General features: G+C 38.3%; 1 protein-coding gene across 3 annotated transcripts in view; it reads left to right on the top strand.

The window, feature by feature from the left end:
* Scm (Polycomb protein Scm) overlaps positions 1-25455 on the top strand; it is a 478066-nt gene that overhangs the window by 413772 nt on the left and 38839 nt on the right. The gene's annotated exons all lie outside the window — the stretch shown is intronic.

Below are 25455 nucleotides of genomic sequence, written 5' to 3'. Positions count from 1 at the left end.
TGTTCATCCTATTGTGTTTCCTATTCATGTTCTTATCTTTATATGACTTTCAATCATTTTGGATTTCATGTAATGGAAAGCTGTATTATGACATGTTTGTTTAATATTTTGGTGTTGTTGATCTTTTGTTCTTTAGATAACCATGTTTTACATTATATTATAACCCTTACTAATTAATATCTGTTGCGGTATTGTCAGCACACTGTGGAGATGGCTTGAACTTGGTATTACTTCTCTGATCGAGCGAGTCCACTGGCATTTGTTTAGATCAGTGGCATGGACTTGGCTTGTGAAACAAGGAAGCCAGCATGTACACTCGTTCCAAGGTATGGTACTATCAGCGGTTGTTTACAGGCTGGGAATACAGAATACACGTCACATGCTATTATGCTGCTGATACTAATATTAAAGTCTATTTATTTATTGCATAAATGGCAATACAGTATAGAAGTGGTGTAATATAAGAATATACAACTTTGATTTATATAACTTCATTTAATACATGCTTTAGTAATCCATGAACATGCAGCATTTGAAGTAGAACATCCAACATTAAAAAATCTTCATTGGTCGTATTAATTGACTCATCATCCTTGTCTGTTAAAGCACTGTCAAAGGTGCTGGCTGCTACATCCACAATATTTTAAAACTGTGTAAAGAAGAAAGGTTCAAAAGCCGTTTTAACACATTGCTGACTGGGTACTCCTCACATTGCACTGCACATCCCCTGTACCCAGCCATTTCCTGAGCAACTTGATGCTAAAGCGCGTGCACAGAATCAAATGAGCCTGGCTTCACTAACCTTGTACTGACTGTGAAAAAATTTACTGGAGACATTCTGAAGGAGTCCTAGTAATGTTTTCTGGTTTGGTAGGTTGTGTAGCAATGACCTTGGTTAAGGGACACACGAGAACTTTTACAAGTGTACCTCATTTCACTCGGTTTGCCTTTGCTGGAACACACACTGCACATTCTTGTAGGATTGTTTTTCATTCCTGTAGCTGGAATTTTCCATGTGGACATGATCCTTGATTTGATCTGAGAGCCTCTCTTGTGGGTCCTTACTTGAGGCCCTCTTGGACAAGTTTGATTAAGGGAAAGGTTGAGGATCGGTCAACCATTCCGTGGCCACTCTCATGAGAAACTGCTTATACCTTAAGTTTTTTTGGGTGTTTAAGGTCATTACAGCCTGAATGCATTAAATAATGCTCAAGTTTACATGATAGAAACCTACTTTCTCGCTCCACTTGATTGTCTTACAGAGAAGAGGACAAATACTGGTCTGCTTGATCAACCCTCTTCATGTATTTATTGTATTCAATTATACACACAGGTTTCATAACAACCCACCCAGTCTTTCTATCCTTTTTGCCTGTTCATTGCATAGAAGCATCATGGATGATAGATATCATTCTGACAGTCACTTTGTTCTTCCAAACTACAAGCGTGACCTCTCCTCTTCGCATAAAAGTCATCTCCCCTCTTTGAAATTTCTTAGAACTAGATTTCACATCACCTGACGACTCTCTCTAATATTACCAAAGCAAGTAGAAGGTAAATGATGCAGATAGCCGAGCCGCAGGTGCAACCATATCGGATGGGTATCTGTTGAGAGACCAGACTAACGAATGGTTCATCGAAAGGGGGGGTAGCAGCATTTCGGTAGTTGCAAGGGCGGCAGTCTAGATGATTGACCGATATGGCCTTGTAATAATACTCAGTCAGCATGGCTTAGCCTGTTGATACTGCTGCACAGTTGAAAGCAACAGGAAACTACAGCCATAACTAACTGCCGAGGACATGCAGCTCTCCCTGTATGAATGATGTACTGATGATGGCTTCCTCCTGGGTAAAATATTCCGGAGGTAAACTAGTCCCCAATGCGGATCTCCAGGTAGGGACTACACGAGAGGTGGCGATCATCAGGAAGATGGATACTGACATTCTGCGAGTCGGAGCGTGGAATGTTGGAAGTTTGAATCGTCGTGGTAGGTTAGAGAATCTGAAAATGGAGATGGATAGACTAAAGTTAGATGTAGTTGGTATAAGTGAAGTACGTTGGCAGGAAGAACAAGATTTTTGGTCAGGCTACTACCGAATTATCAACACAAAATCAAACGGGGGAAATGCAGGAGTTGGTTTAATAATGAATAAGAAAATAGGACAGCGGGTAAGCTACTACGACCAGCATAGTGAAAGAATTATTGTCGTCAAGATAGACACTGCACCTTACGGGGGTACATTATTGGTATCGTGCCTTTACTCACAACTACCTCAAATACTCTGGCCAATAATCCATTATCCTTTTTTTTTTTGCCAGGGGCTTTACGTCGCACCAACACAGATAAGTCTTATGGCGACGATGGGATAGGAAAGGCCTAGGAGTTGAAAGGAAGCGGCCGTGGCCTTAATTAAGGTACAGCCCCAGCATTTGCCTGGTGTGAAAATGGGAAACCACGGAAAACCATCTTCAGGGCTGCCGATAGTGGGATTCGAACCTACTATCTCCCAGATGCAAACTCACAGCCGCGCGCCTCTACGCGCACGACCAACTCGCCCGGTTTATCTCATGTTGGGCGGTCAAATACATGTACTGAATCCCCACAATCATCACGTCATCATGCAGATGGGAATGAGACATGGGTACATCATCCTAACTCTGCGACCTGATAATAATATAAATATCCAGACTTGACCTATCATTCGAATATTTCATCTCATCCGACATAAGTACTCCTTCGCCTCCACCTACTTTTACTCATTCAATCAAATACCACTTACTTTTCATGTTTTGATGTCAGCCATATATATCAATTCAGTGCACGATACCTATCAGGGATAAAGATTGTGATTTTAAAAAATATTTCCTTTTTCTTTTCTTTTTTAACGTGGACTCAACTAAGGAAAATGCACAGCTTCTTTTCTAAGTTCATTCGCAAACCATCTCCGCTCAACTGTAGTCAATAACTAAGAATAACCTTGGATTCATTCACTGTTCAACATGTACGTATTCCTACAAATACCTCTTCAAATTATGAAGTGAATAAATATATAACAAGAATTCCCATCAAAATCCTTATCACCTAGTTTATTAAGAAAAAAATTTTTTTTAAATGATTGTACTTGGAATGAAGTTACAAAATTATTTACATGTCCAATCGTATTCACTGAATTCCGATCCCTAATTAAAATATATTAGATATTTCTTTAAATATTATTTACATTGTCATTGAAAAATATTATTAATCATTTAAGTATCTTTCAAATATCATTTAGAATTGATGGATCATCTTGAAGAATTATAAAAATATCATGAAAGTATTATTTAAATACTAGTTAAATATCAAGAATGTCAATTTCATATCATTCAAATGTCATTTAGAGTCCTTTAAACATCTTGAAAAACTATTAAAATGTCTTCAAAGTATTACTTAATTATCAGTTAACTGTCCTTGATTTTCTCAAGATATCGGTTAAATAACTTTGGTTTTGGTTTTCTGGTTTTTTTTTTACGTAAGCAACATGAGCGAGTTCCACTTAACATTGCTTAAAATTGCCATTCACTAACATATCAACGAAAATCAACTTAAAGGTAAGTATTATGTCTACTAAGTAAACTTGTATATTCATAATATTCCATAATAATAATTTCGTGTGGCTGTTTCTAGCCGAGTGCAGCCCTTGTAAGGCAGACCCTCCGATGAGGGTGGGCGGCATCTGCCATGTGTAGGTAACTGCGTGTTATTGTGGTGGAGGATAGTGTTATGTGCGGTGAGTGAGTTGCAGGGATGTTGGGGACAGCACATACACCCAGCCCCCGAGCCATTGGAATTAACCAATGAAGGTTAAAATCCCCGACCCGGCCGGGAATCGAACCCGGGACCCTCTGAACCGAAGGCCAGTACGCTGACCATTCAGCCAACGAGTCAGACAATATTCCTTGTAAATGTGTAGGATTAACCTAACGTAGCACTCGTGTGTCAACAAGCAAGTCATTCTCATGGTATTGATATACCTTGATTCAAAAAACAATCATCAATCCGCGAAAAATTTCGAAGAAAATTGTATATGAAGGTCACCTATTTACGGACGGTAGTTATCTAAATTATGAAGACGTTTCCTACTTCCAATCATGACTTTGACAGGAAATCAACTTGGAGATAGCCTAACATGTAAAATTCCTCTAAGAAAATATTAAGTTTCAATCATAAATGCGTTACTTCTAGGATATAATCTCGATGATCATACACCCTAAACAGCCTGAAGTTTCAATAAGCTCATACAGTCGTATTCATATTTCATTTAACCCAACATGATACGCTACCGTATATCTCACATGCCAAGAACAACAACTTTAACCTGACATCAGGATTACGCTTCATAAATATCACCAATTACTCATATAAACTCGTATTTCGCCGTATGCACACCATACCTAACATAATTCCTCCTACTTCATATATTTCCATATATTCGACCAGTATTCTTGTCCACAATATCTTGTCATTGACCTAATCAACAATTTCATTCTCTTATTCGTTGCTCTACGAGTAGCGCAATGTACGTCTACTCCATTAAACATAATGTAATAGCATGTTATAGGATTACGATATTAAATAACACAAACAATTATACATCTCCTGTAATAAAGGCATGTATTAAAATCTCAGGCTTTGTTACTCACGTTTGGTGACGATTAAACGTTATGTCATGTTCCTATGTCCTAGAGTACGATCTTACTTCTTTCTACATTGCATTATGGTTGATTTGCACTATGAAATACATATATCTCCATCACAACGTTGAAAATACTGATTTTCGAAGCTTTCTTCAAGTAAACAAACATTCCTATACATGGAGTATTAATTTGTGTTATCAAAGACTACCTAGATCCGTATTCCCACATGATTATATGGATTATTTTTCAAAGACACTATCCATGGAGTTTATATCTCGAAGACCACGACATTGACCTAGCTGTACACATATTTCAACTTAAACATACACTATTATTCATTCAAATCTAATAATTTAACTACGTAAAATAACTACATGGAACTTCACTTATCTTGCTTTCGCTAATCCGCTGGGTTGGATTTCATCCTGGAACTTCTTCTTTGGCCAGCATCTCGCGTTTAAGTGCACGTCATTACTGGTTACTGGACTTGGGCCTCGGGCATGCAGTACGGCTGGTCAGGGTACCTCCAGATTGCGATCCCATTTTCTTGATTTACTCTGCCATGGAACCTCCGATGATTACATGCGTCAAAAACATATTGAAGGACGGCATTAGATGCATGTTTCAATTAGGAACTGAATACTCTTGGGTATATTCTCTATCTCCCTAGCAAATAATTTTTGAAGATACAATATTTTATATGGTAATTGAAATGTTTTCTGCTTTTCGTTAACTTTAAAATTGCTAGCTGGCGATCTCTAATTTTTGTATAAGGGCTTCTGATCAACAGTTTCAAGCTTGACTTGGCGACTTCTACTGCGTGATCTGTCCTTCCTTCCCAATATTTCCAATTCGTATTTGAGATTTGGCGAAATTTTCCTTATGTTTCATATATAGTCGTAATTGTATTAATAGCAATTCTCTTCTCCAACTATAATCTCTTCTCTTCTTGTATTGAATCTTGTCTGATATTTCGTTCCGATGTTGACTTCTCTCTTTTTTTTATTTTTTTTTTAAGTGAATGTCTTTTCAGCTCGGGATAACAATACAATTTTTTTTTTACTCACGGCCGCATGGATTCTTTAGGTCTGATCGTCATAATTGTATTTCACAGCTCATTTGATTCGTTGTGTCGGCATATTTTCCTTGTAATATACTCTTTTATCATATAATTTTCGTCATTCTACCACGATGCATGGCAAATGTCAGCAATGTAACTGCCGTTCATGACGCAAACTGGGCAATGAAATGGTACATTTTGCTTCCCCGTCAAAGGTAAATAAATGTACTGCTCGCGGTATATTTATTTCGTTCTCTCTTCTGTATTTAAATGGAGCTTTCATTGACCTGTTTGTATTAGAGCGTCCTGCATAATTTTAATCACGCACTTTTCTTTCTTTTATAGACTCTATTCTTGGTCTTTTTCATAATATAATTTTAAACTAGATGCGTTATAGACATTTCTGTATGTCCCAGATAAGTTCTTGACTACATATGCGTTGTTGCCTAACGCTTTCCTTATTACGTATGGACCATCATACAAATGAACAAATTTAGCGAATATTCGTTCTGATACATTGGAATTAGGTGGTTTTCGAATCATTACTTTGTCTTTACTCTTAAAAGGTAGATGGAACTTTTTATTTTGGACCCGTCTTAGTCGTTTATTTGCTTGCTCTACAAGTTTGTCTGTCACCATCCGGTTGATCTCGACACCACTGGGTTTGGGTTCATCGTTTTCCCCTATGACTTTATCCCAGGGTCTTTTCGGTTGTTGATTCAAGTGTATCATATGGGGATATCTGGTTAGTTGATTCATGGACCGTATTATTCATGCATTCCTCAATTAAATTTATAACATTAATCCATTTCCAAAAGCTTTCTGAACAATATATTCTACAATATTTCTATACCTCCCACATACATCGCTCTACGGGGTTTGCTGATGGGTGCCTAACTGAACAGAGTATATGTTTAATCTCCAGGTTCTGCATCATTTCTTCAAACTCAGCTGACGTAAACTGGGTTCCTCTGTCAGTTAATTTTTTTTCGGCTTTCCCATTCGAGGTATTATGTTTCTATTTATTGCTTTAAGTATTTGCTTAGTTGTAGCTCTTTGGATTGGTTGTAGTACTACGAATTTTGAAAATACGTCCATAGTAACGATTATGTATTTGTGTCCTCGTAACAGCTGTTGGCAGTTTACCGAATATGTCCATTGCGAAAATTTCTCGCGGTGCTGTTGGTATTATAGCGATTGGTTTGTGCTTAGTTAGGAATGAATTATATTTTGTTCTTTGACAAGTATCACATGTTTTGATCACATTCCTGATGGTTTTCCTAATTCCTTTCCACGTAAATCTCTCCAATATTGTTTTTGTTACCTTTTCAATTCCCCCATGTCCGATTATTCTGCGAGTATGCCATATGAGTTCTTTTTGTAATGATCTCGGTACCACTATTTTCAATTTATTGAAATCCTTGTCAATATATTTCATTAGCATTCCGTTTTTTACTACATATGGATTGCTTTCATCTTGTAAATTCCCGTTTTCTGAGTTATTATGTTCAATCCTTCTGATATGTAAAATTTTTGTCTGCCCTCTGCAACAGTGCGATATCCCTTAGTTTTTCCAGAAATTCCTCATCCTGTCATACCAATTCAATGTGCTGAACAACTTCTTCACTCTCCACCAGGTTTCTACTTAATGCATCTGCAAGAATGTTGTCTTTCCCACTGCAGTGTTCAATTTTGATGTTAAACTGTTGCGTAAACAACATCCACCGTGTGATTCTCTCACTTGACATGGCCGCTTTCAGTCCAAACTGCAAGGCTTTGTGATCGGTTCGGATATTTACTGGGTAACCGTATACTATTTTTTTCCATTGCTGCAGGGCATATATAATAGCTAGTAATTCTTGTTCAGTTGCCGTATAATTCACTTCGTGGTTTCGTAATTTTCTACTAGCAAATGCTAAATTGGTTTGATTCTTTGGGTCATCTGTCATTTCCTGATATAAGTAAGCACCTATTCCTATGTTGGATGCATCAGTCTGTATTATAAATTCTCTGGAGTAATCGGGATATCCCAGCTTTATGCTGTTAGCTAGTAATTTCTTCATTGCAAGGAACGCTTCTTCGGTCTTTTCATCCCACTTCCACTTGTTATTTGTCTTTGACAATTCCTGCAATGGTGCTGCCGTTTCCGTATATCCTTTGCAATGGTTAGCAAAAAATTGCGTCATTCCTAATGATTGCCTTACTTGTTTGATCCGCACTGGGCGAGGAAATTCGCATATTTCCTGAATTTTTATTGGGTTTGGCTTTACTCCATCCCCATCAATAACATGTCCAACGAATAAAATTTGTTCTTGACAGAATTTTGATTTTTATAAATTGATTTTAAAACCTGTGTTTTCCAAATTCATCAATAACTGATCTAGTTTGTCACAATGACCATCGAATGTTTCACTTGCGAACACCAAGTCATCTACGTAGCATGTCACGTATTCCTTTACTTCAGGCAACAGGTTTCTATCAAGGGCTCTTATTAATACAGCGCAACTGTTTTTCAGTCCAAAAGGCAGCTCCAATACGCGTAGGTTCGATTGTTGAACATAAAACCGGTCAATAGCCTCGATTTCTCTTCTAGTAGTATAGGATGAAATGACGAAGTAAAGTCCAGGCTTGTGAAATATTTCATATTTCTGAATTTCTTTAATATCTCTTTGATCTTTGGAACCTGATCATATTCTGGGATTAATTTCTCGTTCAGTCTCATAGCATCCAGACGCATTCTTAGCTTTCCATTACTCTTCTTAACAATAACGATTGGGTTCAGGTAAGGTGGTGTTGTTTTTACAATTATCCTGTCATCACTATCTCTTGAATAATTTTCTTTACTTCCTGAAAATACTTCTCGGGAATATTGTATATTTTTCCTTTGAATGGTGTCCAATCATTTACAACTATCTTGTATTTGAAATTTGGTGTCTGACCAGGTTTGTCTTTAAATACTTCAGAATGCTTCTCTATATTTGCATATAATTTCAGCTTTTCTTTGGCCTCTAATTTGGTTTCAGCAATTTTTTTTCCATAGATTTGGTTCTTTTTCTTCATCAACCGCTAAAATCTTTTCCAAGCTTTGTATTATTTCTTCTCCGTTCTCAGTTTCACTAAGTCTCCCGTTTGGTTCATATTCATCCATTAGCCCCTGTACTTCCAATCCTTCGAATTTCCTATGTTCTAGATCTTGTATCTCTTTTCTTAGCTGAATCCTCTATTTAGTTATCTTCCCATCATCCTCGGTTATAGGAAATCTTATTTCCTGCTTTCTTAGATCGATGGTCATCTCTGTAGTTGTCATAAAATCGATCCCAAGGATTACGTTGTATCTTATTCTGTTCATCACTATGAACGGGTGTTCGAATACTAATTTGCCAATCCTAATTTTCAAATATGTTTGTACTTTGCATTTGACTGATTTATCGGGTATTATTCCATGTATCTTTGTGCAACCAGTATTATGGGCACCTTTTATTTTCGCTTGATCTCATCGAATAATGCTTTCGATATGAAGCTGATACTTGCTCCAGAGTCGATTAGGCAGTGTGTCTTCAGTCCATTCATTCGTACAACGACGATAGGCAAACATGCTTTATTTTCTTTACTCTTCTCCAGCGGTTCATTTAACAACTCATCCGGATCTATGTCCCATGATTCAATCTGTAGTATATACCAACTTCCAATTTTGCCATTTGTTTCATTCCAAGTACCATCTATTTTCTCTCCTAATCCAAAATTGGCGTTTTTTTTATTCCGGATGTCCAATTCGTATGTTTGGGCATCTTGGTTTAGTTTTTGTTCATCTCTCTTTTTCCTTTTAAACTCTTGGAGTTCCAAGCTTTTGGCTCCTTCTAAATCCCCATTTATGTTTTGATTGTTAAACGCCTCTTCCCACTTCTTTTCTTGGGTTTCTCTCCTTAAGTCTTGGCTATATCCCCTGTTCCTGCTTTCTCTATTGTTGTGATGATTTATTGCTGTTCCTCTATACATTGGTTTTCGTCTAAAGTTGCCTCGACTTCTGCTGTCTCTGTTCAGTTTGTTTGGTCGATGATAAGGCACAAATTTCTCATGCATTTGCCTTCCTGTCTCATGACCATTTTGTCTGCATTTATATTGGCTTTGTTCTCTTATCCTCCCTTCGTCATCACTACATTCTCTTTTCCTGGGATTCCTATCGGTATCTCCTCGTTCAGGAAATGATTTCTTTTGATTGCTTTCCCAGTTCAACTCATTTATCTCCTCCTGGTTATTTGTATTCCTATTTATTTTTGGCGCAGCGTGACTAGGTGTCATGTCAAGTGTCCTCAATATGTTCTCCATCTCCACTGCTGATTTTACATTTGCTGCTAGGCAATGAAATGGTACAACACCAAACCAATGCCCACCACAATAGTGCAGGTCTATATGCCTACTAGTTCAGCGGATGATGAAGAAATTGAAAGAGTATATGAGGAGATAGAAGATTTAATACAATGTGTAAAACGTGACGAGAATCTAATTGTGATGGTAGACTGGAATGCAGTGGTAGGCCAAGGAAGAGAAGGTAATACAGCAAGAGAATTTGGATTGGGACAAAGGAACGAAAGAGGAAGTCGGCTGATTGAATTCTGCACTGATCATAATTTAGTCCTTGCCAATACTTGGTTCAAACACCACAAACGGCGGCTGTATACGTGGACGAGACCTGGAGACACTGGAAGGTATCAAATAGACTTCATTATGATTAGGCAAAGATTCAGAAACAGGGTGTTGGATTGCAAAACTTTCCCAGGAGCAGACGTGGACTCTCACCACAACTTGTTGGTCATGAAATGCCATCTGAAATTGAAGAAATTGAAGAAAGGAAAGAATGCAAAAAGATGGGATCTAGACTATTTGAAAGAAAAGAGTGTCAGGGATTGTTTCAAGGAACATGTTGCACAAGGACTAAATGAAAAGGCTGAAGGAAACACTATAGGGGAGGAGTGGAGAGTCATGAAAAATAAAGTCAGTAGGGCTGCTGAAGAAATATTAGGAAGGAAGAAAAGATCAACTAAGAATCAGTGGATAACTCAGGAGATACTAGACCTGATTGATGAACGACGAAAATACAAGAATGCTAGAAATAAGGAGGCCAGAAAACGATACAGGTGATTAAAGAATCAAGTGGATAGAAAGTGCAAGGTAGCTAAGGAAGAATGGCAGAAGGAGAAGTGCAGGGATGTCGAAGGTTGCATGGTCCTGGGAAAGATAGATGCTGCATACAGGCAAATCAAGAAAACCTTTGGAGAAAGGAAATCTACGTGTATGAATATTAAGAGCTCAGATGGAAAGCCACTTCTAGGAAAAGAAGACAAAGCAGAAAGATGGCAGGAGCATATCCAACAGTTGTATTAAGGTAAAGATGTAGATAATTTGGTTCTGGAACGTGAAGAGGCTGTTGATGCTGATGAAATGGGAGACCCAATTTTGAGGTCAGAGAGTGACAGAGCTGTGAGCGACCTAAATAGGAACAAGGCACCTGGAATTGATGACATTCCCTCTGAATTACTGACTGCCTTAGGAGAAACCAGCATGGCAAGGTTATTCCATTTAGTGTTTAAGATGTATGAGACAGGAGAAGTCCCATCCTATTTTCGGCAGAATGTTGTTATACCTATTCCCAAGAAAGCTGGTACTGACAAGTGTGAAAACTACAGCAACATTAGTTTAGCATCTCATGCCTGCAAAATTTTAACACACAATATTTACAGAAGAATGGAAAAACAATTTGAAGCTGAGTTGGTAGAAGAACAATTTGGCTTCAGAAGAAATGTAGGAACATGTGAAGCAATCCTGACTTTACGTCTGATCTTAGAGGATTGAATCAAGAAGGACAAGCCCATGTACATGGCACTCGTAGATCTAGAGAAGGCATTAGATAATGTTGATTGGACCAAGCTATGTGATTGGGATTAGATACCGAGAACGAATAATTATCTACAATCTGTATAAAGATCAGTCTGCAGTGATAAGACTCGAGGGCTTTGAAAAAGAAGCAGCAATCCAGAAAGGCGTGAGGCAAGGCTGCAGTTTGTCTCCTCTCCTTTTCAATGTTTACATAGAACAGGCAGTAAAGGAAATCAAAGAGAGATTTGGAAAGGGAATCACAGTCCAAGGAGAGGAAATCAAAACCTTGAGATTTGCCGATGATATTGTTATTTTATCTGAGACTGCAGAAGATCTCGAGAAGTTGCTGAATGAAATAGATGAAGTCTTGGGTAAGGAGTACAAGATGAAAATAAATAAGTCCAAAACAAAAGTAATGGAGTGCAGTCCAACGAAGGCAGGTGATGTAGGAAATATTAGATTAGGAAATGAAGTCTTGAAAGAAGTAGGTGAATATTGTTACTTGGGTAGTAAAATAACCCACAATGACAGAAGTAAGGAGGACATAAAATGCAGACTAGCACAAGCAAGGAAGAGCTTTCTTAAGAAAAGAAATTTGCTCACTTCAAACATTGATATAGGAATTAGAAAGATGTTTTTGAAGACTTTTTTGTGGAGCGTGGCATCGTATGGAAGTGAAACATGGACGATAACTGGCTCAGAAAGAAAGAGAATAGAAGCTTTTGAAATGTGGTGTTACAGAAGAATGCTGAAGGTGAGATGTATAGATTGAATTGGTGAGAGAAGATCGATTTGGCTAAATTTGACGAGAAGAAGAGATAGAATGATAGGACACATCTTAAGACACCCAGGACTTGTTCAGTTGGTTTTTGAAGGAAGTGTAGGTGGTAAGAACGGTAGGGGTAGACCAAGGTATGAATATGACAAGCAGATTAGAGCAGGTGTAGGATGCAATAGTTATGTAGAAATGAAAAGGTTAGCACAGGATAGGGTGGCATGGAGCGCTGCAACAAACCAGTCTATGGACTGGTGACTCAAACACACAACATACAAGGATATAGATGCTTGTAGTCAAGTTGAGTTTGTTAATGAAAGGATAATTACGTTATCTGTGAACTTAGGAGGGGAAAAAATACTGTGATCCAAGGCTATGCTCCACAGGTAGGTTGCTCAAAAGAGGAAAAGGCTATCATCCTTAATACTTGGAAGAACACACCGGGTATGAAAATCTAATTGCAATTGTGTTTTCGGAGGACCTTGGCAATTCCTCTGCAAACACAATATAAAAACAGTGTTTGGTACCACCACTAAAATTGCTCACAGTCTGAATAAAACCAAGGACATCTTGTCCCCACTTTTACATCCTGGGGTATACAAAATTCCCTGTAATTGTGGTAAGGTCTACATCGGTCAAACATGCTGGTCCATTGGTACACGTATCAAGGAACATGAACGTAATATTCGTCTCAACCAGCCAGACAAATCAGCAATAGCTGAGCACGCTCTATCGTCGGGTCATGATGTCATGTTTCAAGATGCTCTTGTTCTAGACACTACAGGTCCGAGATTATACGGGAAGCTGTGGAAATACGTAGAAATCCTAACAATTTCAACAGGGACACTGGCTATCAATTAAGTAATACTTGGTTGCCAGCGTTAATAATTTACATAGGTAGTTCCCTTCCCTGTCCCTTCCCTATTGTTATTTCATCTCGGTGTTTTCCAAATTCGTACGTTCCTCATCGCCAGATGTTTCTTTCCAGGCTTGTGTCAATGTAATACACCTGTCTATGTCATATGTTATGTACACATGTTGTGTCACTCTCTTAGACTGATTCTGATGGTTCCGTCAGATTCTGCTTCGAAAGCTAGCGCTGTACCGCGTCCGGGAATCCATCTGGTGACGAATAAACATACCATTTTCACTTCTTTTATAACTTTGAAATTCTAAAGCTCGTTGTTTAAGAAACCTTTCTCGTGGACAGTCGAAATTTTCTTTTGATGACGCAGATCACAGCTCTCTGCGAAACGTAAAGAATTTCATCTTTTCTTGATATGGCATAAGCCCAAAAGCCTGTATCGTGTCTAAAACATACTCTGCGTTAATAAAAAAAATTGAGACGATTGTGCAAAATTAAACATTATGATAATAAAATGCATTACCGCCACATCTGTAGATATCCATAAATGCGGTAAACTTTCCTTTTATTTATTTTTAATCATTCCGTCGTGGAACTTCTGGTTCTATGCAGGCACTTGACAGCATACCTAACCTAAACAACATGATCTCTCTTTTCTCATTTATAGCTGTTTAGGTAAATCCTGCTGTGATAAATGTGGAAAACAAGCATGAAATATACTTACAAATAAGGCTTTGGCTTTCAATAGCCGCAGTTATGCAAAGAACCCTTCCAGTCACTATGTATTACATTTGGAAGTACAACTCGTAACATACGCTAGTTATCAGCTGGTGTTTTGGCACTCTTTCTGCTGCAGTCTTTATTCGGAAGGAGTGGCTCCTGTTACACATACACAAACTCTCCAGAAACCATTTGGGAATAGATTCTCACTGTTTGTTTGGACTCTATAGTTGGAAACAAAACTATTTTTTAAAGTTTCAAAAAGACGGGACCTCGAATGCTCTCGATGCATGGCTGACAAAATGGCAGTGAAGATGACGTCATTTGGAATGACGACATGCCGGTAGCAGGGAAGTTGGTAACATAAGACGATAATTAAAATGAAAGCAGTGACTAGATTTACTCAGGTTTACTGTGCAGTAGGGCTACTGCTCAATTGACAGAGACAAATGACTGGCCATTAAGTTCTTTTCTATCAATATTGCATAGTATGATAATACGATACGCTTATCCCTTTTCTCTGCGGGGTCGAGTATGAAGTGAGATGAATTTTCGTACTGTGTCGGTGCGACGTAAAGCCCCTAGCAGCAAAAAAAAAAAAAAAAAGAATTTTCGTAGCGAGTTTTTACGATTGTATGTCTTTCCCTTCCTGACATCAACCTAATCTGAGGAAGTAATGAGATGAAATGAATGACGTGATGTGAATAACTAAAACTGACTATATTTACTTTATAACTGGGCTTAAAAGTTGTGTTCACCATTTATTGTCTTTTTACATTTACAAATATACCTTCCAACTAAAGTACCCAGTATAACTCAAATACATTCATAAGTTTGTTAAAGAAGTATAGAATGTTTACATGTATAATAAATAGCTCCTTATAGCCTAGAAGCCCAATGTTCACTGCACAAAATTTGATGTTATCGCATATTGGACCCCCCGTACATTTTTTGGCTGTAAAAGTGGAAGAAAGGGGGGGGGGTCTAATATGCGAGTAAATACGGCATCTGTCCCTAGTATCAGGTTTTTAATATTTTCCTGAACTCTTCCAGAACATCCTTTTCCTTCAATCTCCAGATCCTAATCTTCCTTTGTCTTAATGTGATCTTGCCTACTTTCAGCTTTGCTATCACTGCTCTATGGTCACCCCCAAACACTTCCTCAGGTATAGCTGTAACATCCATAAGATCATTCTGATGTTCTTTTTCTACTATCATGTAATCAATCAAAGTTTACATTCTTTTGTCTCCCCATCTATGCCTGGTAATCTTTTGGCTATTGTTCTTTTTCTGAACCATGTGTTTCATATTATTACTTGGTTCCTATGGCAGAAGTCCATTAACCCCTTCTTGATTCTTGTTGACATATCCACATGGCCCCAGAATCTCTTCTCTTCCCCGTCTCTCTCTACCCACTTGTGCATTCAGATCACCCATTATAGTTACTTCCTTGTCTTCTATGTATTTGTCCACTTCTTCAGTGAAGCTCTTTTTTGTATTCCCTTCCTTATTTCCAGTTTGTGGAGCAAATACTTGGAATAGGTCTTGTGTTCCTGTCTCAAACTGTATCCTTCCTATGATCATTCTGCTACTAATCTTCTTCATCTCCTCCACATATTCCACAACGTCCTTTCAATGATCATTCCTAGTCCATTTACTGCACCCTGTCTTCCACTCTTAAGCAGCCTAGAAAAATACGACTAAGAGTATAGAAATATCAAGAGGTTTTATAACATCCTTCGAGTACGATTTAATAGATGTTATCAGACATCAAACAATGTAATTACCACCCAGACAACTTTCACTTAAATCTTTATCCTTTGACTGTACATAGTGTCTTAACATTGTGTTTATTTTATATCAAGTGTTAATGTATTGTACATAGTGTCTTAACGTGGTTTTTATTTTGTACCAAGTGTTAATGTATTCTTTAAACGTTAAACATTGTTTCATAAGACTGAGAGTGCCTAACTACATGATAATCATTTTAATAGGTGCCAACACCAGATATCTTATGAATTATTTCAAAGACTTTTTCAAGAACTCCACTATGTCTTGTTTACCTGTCAGTAAAGGACCGTCACATTGTATTTTTAACTTATACTACTATTTTAGTTATATGATGGTTTAATATGAAAGTATCGGGATCCCAATGACGATTGATTTTGAGGCTGGGAGATAGGCTGATGATGCCCACAACAAAGGTGAAACATGTCCCAATTTAAGTGTCGTGCTTTTAAGTTATAAACATTCTAACAAATGTGTTGTATTGAATAGGTTGACCACTTCAATAAATTTAATTGTTTCAAATTTATAAACCAGTATTTACCATAAACCTTTCAAGTTCCTACTCCATTACATCTCAGCACCAGTTGGAATTTCTTTCTGCACTTCATAATACAGTAGAAGTCCGTTATAGCGAGAACTCATAACAGCGAAAAATTTACTCGCTATAACAGATTGTCTTTATATCTGATTTTTTTATAAAAGTCAGAAAAACCCACGTCCACATTAAAATTGGTATGAAATGGCAATCAGTTTATTCAAAACTTGCGTTTCTGCAGATGATATCCACACTATGGCTTACTTGTTATTTTTCGTAATCCGATACTACGTGAAAGTGTATGTTTGATTTCATTCTGAAAAATATATAGTACCGTATTTCTCCGAATCCAAGATGAACCCTACTTTTTCCTTCAAAAAATTTTAATCGGGCTCAAAAAGAACTTTGTAAAATCATATGAATGCCTTGTTGTACAGTAGGCCTACGCATTTTTAGACGTCAAACATTGACTCTCGTCACGCCGTTTATTATTTTCTTTTGTGGCTGCACAATTATTCTTCATTTCCACCGGTTTAAGGACCATTAACTTAATCATCATCATCATCATTTCCCTTTATCCAGCTGTAGCCGGGTAGGGGCAAATATGGTTCCTCTCCACTTTCTTCGGTCTTTCCACCACTCCTCCTCCAACACTGTGTCGCAGTCCAGGTTTCTTTCTATAATGCTGCGTTGGATGGTATCATTCCATCTCAATCGTGGTCGTCCACGGCCTCTCCTTCCTTGGATTTGCATTTCCATCACCTTTTTTGGCATTCTTTCATCGCTCATTTGCTTTATGTGCCCAAACCATCTTAGTCGGCTCTTCTGTATTCTATCATTCATTTTTTCCACTCCAATTTCTTCTCGGATTTTCTCATTCCTTATTTTGTCTCTTCTACTCTTCTGTATCATACTCCTCAAGAACTTCATTTCGGCTGCCTGTATTGGACTCACATCCTTCTTTGTCATTGTCCAAGTTTCTGCTCCATAAGTTGTTATGGGTACGTAATACATCTTGTACATAGTATCCTTTGCTTCCGTTGGCACATCTTTGTCCCATAACATGTTTCTTACACTATGATAGAAACAACTTCCAGCTTGAATCCTTTTACTAATCTCTGCATCCACTCGAGCATTCTCCATTAATTCACTCCCCAGGTATTTAAACGTTACCACTACTTCCAGGGGCTTGTCTGCAAGTCTAATCTGACCTTTCCCTTCTTTCTCCCCTCTAGTCATAACAAGAGTTTTACTCTTTTCTACACTTATTTTCAATCCACATTCTTTGATCTTCCCATTCACCACATTCAACTGTTCTTGAACGTTCCTGTCGTCTTCTCCCCAAATCACAATATCATCTGCAAATAACATAATGTTCATTTCTCTTCCTCCATATGCTGCTTTTGCTGTTCTCATGATGTCATCCATTACTATTGTAAACAGGATTGGTGATAGAACAATTCCCTGTCTCAGCCCACTAGTTATTTTGAACCAACTTGTGTTCGCACGCAACTACAACATTCCTTATACAATGCCATGATCATTTTTATTAATCCCTGTCCAATTCCTTTTAGCACCAGACTGTCCCAAACTTTCGTCCTGGGGACACTGTCATATGCCTTTTCAATGTCAATGAATGTCATCACCATATCATTCCCGTACTCCCATTGCTTTTCCATTAGCTGTCTCATAATGAAAATGGGCTCTATTGTAGACCTTCCACTTCTGAAACCAAACTGATTTTCCAGTATCTGATTCTCAAGCCTCAACCTTATCCTACTTTCCAGTATCCTCTCCATTATCTTAGCAACATGGGTTATTATAGTAATTCCCCCGTAGTTCTTCAAAACTTTCTTATCACCTAGCTTGAAATTTGGGATAATTATTCCTTTTTGCCAATCATCAGGGACCTCCTTATTCTCCCAAACAATCCTGAGAACTCGATATATCCACTGCAGGCCTACAGCTCCAGCTGCCTTTATCATCTCCACTGAAATTTCATCTATTCCAGCAGTTTTTCCATTCTTCATCTTTCTTACTGCCATTTCAATTTCATTCATTGTAATTTCTTTATCCATTTCTTCATCAACTAATTGCCTTTCCTGGTCATCCATTGGATGACTGGCATCAGTTCTTACGTTCAGCAACTTCTGGAAATACTCTCTCCATCTATTTCTTCTGGCTGTGTTAATATTACACCGTCTTCATCCTTCACAAATCTGGTGTTTACTTGATCTCTCTTTTTATTTCTTAAGATACCATACAGTAATTTCTTGCTGCCCTGCGTATCATCTCTCAATTTCTTTGTGAATAAGGCCTAGCTTTTCCTCTTTTCTTCCTCCACTACTTTCTTGGCCAAATTCTTTGCCTCCACATATTTTCTTCTACTTTCTTCAGTCTTAGATGTTTTCCATGCTTTCCATCCCATTTTCTTTTCCTTCACTTTAATCTTTACCCTATCATTCCACCAATGTGTTTCTTCGTCTTTCACATTTCCTGATGTTCTACCACACACCTTTTCTGCACATCCAACCAGTGCTTCCTTAAATCTTTTCCATTCCTCTTCAACATTCCCCACCTCTGTCCTGGGTACCAAGGGTATTATTTCCCTTTGAAATTCTTCTTGTATACTTTTCTCCTTCAACTTCCATACTTTAATTCTTTTCTCTCTTCTTAATTGGGGTTTTTCAATCTTTCCAACTTTCAGTTTTCCTATCGCAAATCTATGATCTCCACCAAAGGCTTCTTCGGGCATGGCTGTTACCTCTACAAGGTTCTTAATATTGGCATCATAATACCGAAGAGAACCCGTTGAAACTTTCCCGGCAATACCTGTTCCATGCATCTCTACAATACAACGATCCATCAGGAAATTATTCTTGCTGTCTATAAAAATGTTATTTTTACGCAGCGTCAGATATATATCCGGCTACCGCTTCAAGCACGTCTCACTTGCTGGGTTCGGCCAAATTCAGCGGCTAGTGATATATAGGCCTAATCGCGGACGTTGAATGTCAACGAATGAGTTTATTGCGCCACAGGATGGCCATTCCGCTCTTGCGTTTTTCTTTCACATACCTCACAATTTCATCTTCGACATCTTTAAAGCGTCCTTGTTGCGGACCACTGAATGCATTTTTTGTACAGTACGCATTTTTCTTAGCTCTTTGTCTTCACGCTAACGCCATTCTTGCGGCTGCACAATTATTCTACATTTCCAAGCGTTTAATAACCATTAACTTAAAATTGGCATCATAATATCGAACCTTTTAAAAATTTGCCGGCAATACCTTTTTGACGTATCTTTACAATACGACTATCCATCACGAAAATATTCCTGCCGTCTATAAACCTTAATTTTACTAAGCGTCAAGTACAATAGACGCGTTGTAACTCTGCCACTGAGTAGCCATGGCTTTTCTAAGAATTCGGACGGTCGCATGTTTTGATGCCATTGTACAGATTTGAGAAACACACAGGCACTGTACAACTGGTTGTCGCGGCTAGCGATGTATAGTAAAGAGGCAGTCGTTTATTGTCAATGAGTTCTGTGCGCATGTGAAAAGAAGCAGCGTGATTACCGCGGTAGTTGCCAGTGTTATCCATTAACTTACTGTTAGGCCGTGAATACAACAACCCTTGAGTTTTCACATGAGATTCTGAGAAAGGAAAAAGTCTTGGATTCAGAGAAATACGGTATCACTCCAGAGATTGGTTTGGCAAACACCTCTGTTTTCTTCTTCAAACACCATCACCTAACCTAACCGTATATGTATCATGAAAGCATATTTGAAACGCATGTAGGGAAATAACCTCCTAACGAAAAATTTACATGTAAATAGCCGTAACTAGACGCGAGAAGATATGAAATATCCTCTGAAATCAGTGAAGTTCTCTGCCATACCTTGAGGCGTATCACATTCGTATAATTTCCGTATATAACATTAAAATTAAGATATTGTTTACTTCAGTCTTTATTTTTAATGAGTTAACAACTGCTATCGGCCACGTTATTTAGGCATTTATTATGAAAACGTGTTATCCTCTTTCATTTCGAATTTTCTATAGAGAACAGCAGTCGATGGGTATTATTAATCAACTCCAACATCACCTTTGAATGTAAACGAGAGAGCTCGCAAATGCACAAACTGAGAAAACTATACCGTACCAAAGATAATCGATCGCATTTGTTGCAAACGTTTCAGTTTTGTTATTCAAACAGCGTCACGTATCCTAACTTAACCGTTCTATACGTATGATGAAAACGCACTTCAAGCGCCAGTAGAGAAATGACAACTTTCTCGCTATAAATTTTCATAATAGCCTTTCCGTAATTTAACCAGACGTGACAAAATATAAACTAACCTCTGAAATCAATTAAGCCCTCTGCCATATCTCGAGGTGTATCCAATTCTTACTTAATTGCAGTACTTAGCCTCAAAATTAAGTGGTCGTTTAGTCAGCCTTAATTTTTAACAAGTTAACAACCGTTATCGGACACGTTATTTACGTATTTATTACAAAAATATGTTCTCTCTCATTTCGAATTTTCTTTATGGAACAGCTGTCAACGGGTATTACTAATCGACTCCGACATCGCCTTCGAACGTCGACAAGAGAAATCGCTAGTGCACATAGCGAGGAAACGATGCCGAAGGTAATCGATCGCATGCAATATCATCGCTGGGGTGCATAAATATCGGTAACGAAAAAAATCGCGCGCGCTTAATCACTCGTAATAACGGATGCGTCAGTGAGAGGGTTATCACTGTAACCGAAGGACGATACACAGTTTAATATATTAATTTTGAAGGGACAGAAAAGAGTTGTCGCTATAACGGAGTTCTCGTTATATGCCGTACTCGCTATAACGGACTTCTACTGTACTCCATGAAAGTTAAGGGTAGAGCGCTTTATCAAACTTTTTGAATTCTGTCTTCTTCGCACAAGTCCGATGTTTATGTGGATTTAAGATTGGCTTCTGTTCTTATCCAAAACAACTGACACAACACAAATGTCAATCTCACTCAAGTGCTTATTTTATCGAAACATGTGTGTTTTTGTAATATTTCTTTAATGTTATAAACGGCTTTATGTAGCATTTTAAGTTTAGCCTTTAGTCTAGTCTACCTCTTTTAATGTTGTCCAACTCGTTGGCTGAATGGTCAGCATACTGGCCTTCGGCTCAGAGGGTCCCGGGTTCGATTCCCGGCCGGGTCGGGGATTTTAACCTTCATTGGTTAATTCCAGTGGCTCGGGGCCTGGGTGATGTGCTGTCCCCAACATCCCTGCAACTCACACACCTCACATAACACTATCCTCCACCACAATAACACGCAGTTACCTACACATGGCAGATGTCGTCCACCCTCATCGGAGGGTCTGCCTTACAAGGGCTGCACTCGGCTAGAAATAGCCACACGACATTAGATATTTTAATGTTAAGGATAATATGGCTGAAAACGCCTACTATATTATAGGCGAAACATGTACCGATATTTTAACATGTAACTTGGATTTTGATTTTTAATAAATCACAAAGTGTATTAAAAGGTAAAAAAATTCTTTCATGACCTTACAAAAAACTATGCAATCTCAACATCACTATGTTTTCTGTGTATCACAAGAGTCTTTTCATTTCTTGCAGTAACTGATAATCTGATATTGATGCTCTGGAAAGATAAAAGAACATCAATTAATTTGCACGTAACTGTAGCTCCACTTCCAGTCCCTTATGCACCCTGTATTGTAAGTGTCATTACTAGATATCGGATCTTGGTTTTTACTTACTATTTTCCATAAGACCTTGTCAAGCCTGTCTGTGACAGTTATCCATATTATGTACCTACCGTCACAGTAAATGAAATTTTATAGTGCCTGTACGCACCTGTTAGACCTATTTTTATCTTTCTGACCCTATACGATACCCTTTTCCACTTTAAATCTTATACATTTCATAAAATAAACAGTAATATTAATTAATTTAGCCTAATACATAATTAAGTTTTTGCAGACGGCATCTAAGATAGAGGTGCAAGCCAAGCCAGCGTGAGGGTGGGTTTGGGGGTTGTGAGACATACAGTGAAACTCGGTTATGAAGTTCCCGCCTAAGAAGTGTGATATTCTTGGTCCCTTGATCAGTTTCATTAAGATATATGTATATTTTTCCCTTTTAAAGTGTTCTGTTGTAAATATATTTCCTGGTTAAACAGTTCAGATTTTAGAGCCCCTTGAGACACAAAACTTACGCTCAAAGCAGCCCATGGTTAGAACCTCCCAGTCTCCACGCAAGTTGCACCCTGTGTAAGACCGTTTGCGTGCTTGCTGTGTGTCTCTGGTGTCACGGAACCTGTCTGGACTTGCCAAGGCCATACGATGTCACGCTTTGACAGCACGGACACCAGATGCTCACTCTCACCTTGGGGAATCGAATCAAACCCATCAGTCGAAATTTCCACTCCACCATTCCATCTAGCGGAATAGAATCGAACGGGATTCTACGTGGGAAACATAAAGCACGCAATGGATGGTTTGATAAAACTTCAATGCAGTAGTTGCATGCCGCGACAGGGTGAAGTCATTAATCAAGGTTGCCTAAACATTAATTAAAAACCCTAAAATGCATTTGTCCACAACATTACTGTTTGTTAGGAATACATATACGACAAACCTATGGAATGCCTCTTATAAAATTATAATAAACACTTAAAGATCGTACATTCCAACCAGTGCCAATTATCGTACTGACATTGTACTGTATGTGGACTCTAACATGATAATATGATTCTGAAATAATTTCATCATCATCATCATCATCGGTTTGCCCTTCCAGCGAGCTGGGTAGGGTGTTTGAAAATGAGCTTCTTCCAAAGTTGCCTATTCAATAAGATTTTGTTGTCCAGGATAGATTCCCAATTCCATCCTCTTCTCTCTACGTCTTCCCTCAGTTGGTCCGTCTATCTTCTTCTTGGTCTTCCAGCGGGTCTTCTACCTGTTATTCTCTTTTCCAAATAAGGACATGGTAACATTGTGCTATTCATTCGTTTAACACGCCCAAACCGTTTAAGTCTAGATGACCTAAGTCTTTCTTCCATCGATTCATTTAGACCTAGGTTAGATCGGATCTCATAATTTTTCACTTGATCAAGTCGTGTCTTTTGGAGGGCAGTTCTAAGAAATTTCATTTCACAGGCTTGAATCCTACTACAATCCTTTGATGTTAGTGTGCAGGTTTCCAGAGAATATGTAAGGATGGGATTGAAATATGACTTGTACAGGGTCATTTTTGTTCTTTGTGGGAACTTCTCATCCTATAGTAGGTGTCTAACGATACTGTAAAAGTTAGAGCCTTTGGTTACCTTGTTTGTTATTTGTATCTCAGCTCTGTTATTACTAGCCATTACGCTTCTTAAATATCTTAATTGGTGTACTACTTCAACTTGGTGGTCCTGTATTTTTATGTTGCATTCTGTATTATGTCTTCTAATTTTCAGTGTTACTGTTTTTGACGAGTTCAATTTCATTCCATAATCATCAAACTTCTTACACCATGCATTCAGATTAATTTGTACTCCCTCCTCTGTTTCATCCCATATTGCCACATCGTCTGCAAACACCAGAGGCTGAAGATCTTTAACACCTTTTCCTTTTAGTTCCTTTAAAATGGTATCCATAACTGCTTTGAATAGAAGAGGTGATAAGGCACTTCCGTGTTGTACTCATTTGGTTGTATTGAATCATTCAGAGTGACCATCTCCAGTACTGATACAGTTTTTGCAATTGGTATATAGCATTTGGATCTTCCTAATAAGGTACTCCGGTACACCAAGACTTTCTAAGACTTTTCCAAATAGTTGATTTAGGAACATTATCACACGCCTTTTCAAGGTCCATAAACACAGTAATTAAGTCTTCTCCTCTTTCCCAGTGTTTCTCTGCCAACATCCTCAAAGCAAATATCAGATCTGTTGTGCTTCTTCCAGCCCTAAAGCCATAATTGCAAAATAAACTGAATGCCATATAGGCCTAAACTACCACGAAATTGAATATTCTAATCTGTTTGATTTTTCATTCCCTTGCTTATTTCTTGGCAGGCATTCTCTCTTACGTTGTTGCAATAATACTTATGGGTCTTGTCGTAGAAGAAATTACGTTTTTGAACTAAACTGATGAGATTTTCCGTGTGCATTATTAGTGAGGTGAACAACAACAACTTACTGACTCTATGCAGGAAACAGCCGACTTGCCAGCTGATATACATGCTGCCAAACAGCTGGCCGAAAGATCCTGATCATCTGCGAAGTTGAACGAACGTTGATAACGAACTGGGTGTTGGTGGGAGGCACACAGAGGCATTGCAATACCACGTGTTGGCATAAAATTGAAGGTTATTTTTATTTTTATCTTTATACGAGCTCAACATTGTATCATCATGTCACTCGTAATTATTACATCGCATTAGTAGAACGTAGCACAAGGATGAGGAGACATGAAATAAAATTCTCGTGGGGAAAGAAACTGTTTACGTTTAGATGTGCTAGAGTTGCTACTGCACCTTTATCACTCCCACGTGATACCCCGGATACTTTTCCATGCACTCATTTCTGTAACTTCGAACTTGTGTTTCTTTTCTTCATTACCTATAGCATGAAGAGGATTCAAGCGGGAAAATAAACTCAATACTGGCTTGGCCATGCGGTATTTGCGAAACAGCCAGAAACTACGCCCGTTGCCATGACAACCAGTTGGAATGCAGGGGCGATTTAGGCCTAGGTTCTAAGAATCTCTAATAAGAAGTTGCCAGATTTCCCATGTGCTGCCGTTAACCTTGAAGCAGGTGTTAGGGGGTGTGAGGAAGATAGAAAGCACATGCTAACGAACTGTAGTACACATCTTGTCTTTGTGCCTTCCCTAAGGTACGGATTGCCAAGCATAGTGTAGCGTCATAATTAGTGTGAATAGGAGTCAGTGAAGTTAGTTATACTTGTAATGTCAACGTACAAACGTTTTAAGTGAAAATGAGCGGAACTCAGAGGAAAGAGATCAAGCGAAAGGCACTAAAAATAAAAGACAAAGTGGAGATTATAAGGAAAGTAGAGTCATCTACACTTTCCTGTACTGCTTTGGCAAAGGAGCTGGTGATGCCGCCATCTACATTGAA

This window comes from Anabrus simplex, chromosome 3 (genome assembly GCF_040414725.1).
Source record: "Anabrus simplex isolate iqAnaSimp1 chromosome 3, ASM4041472v1, whole genome shotgun sequence".
Classification (NCBI taxonomy): domain Eukaryota; kingdom Metazoa; phylum Arthropoda; class Insecta; order Orthoptera; family Tettigoniidae; genus Anabrus; species Anabrus simplex.
The sequence above is the reverse complement of the archived record's forward strand: the minus strand, read 5'-3'. Positions and strand labels throughout refer to the sequence as shown.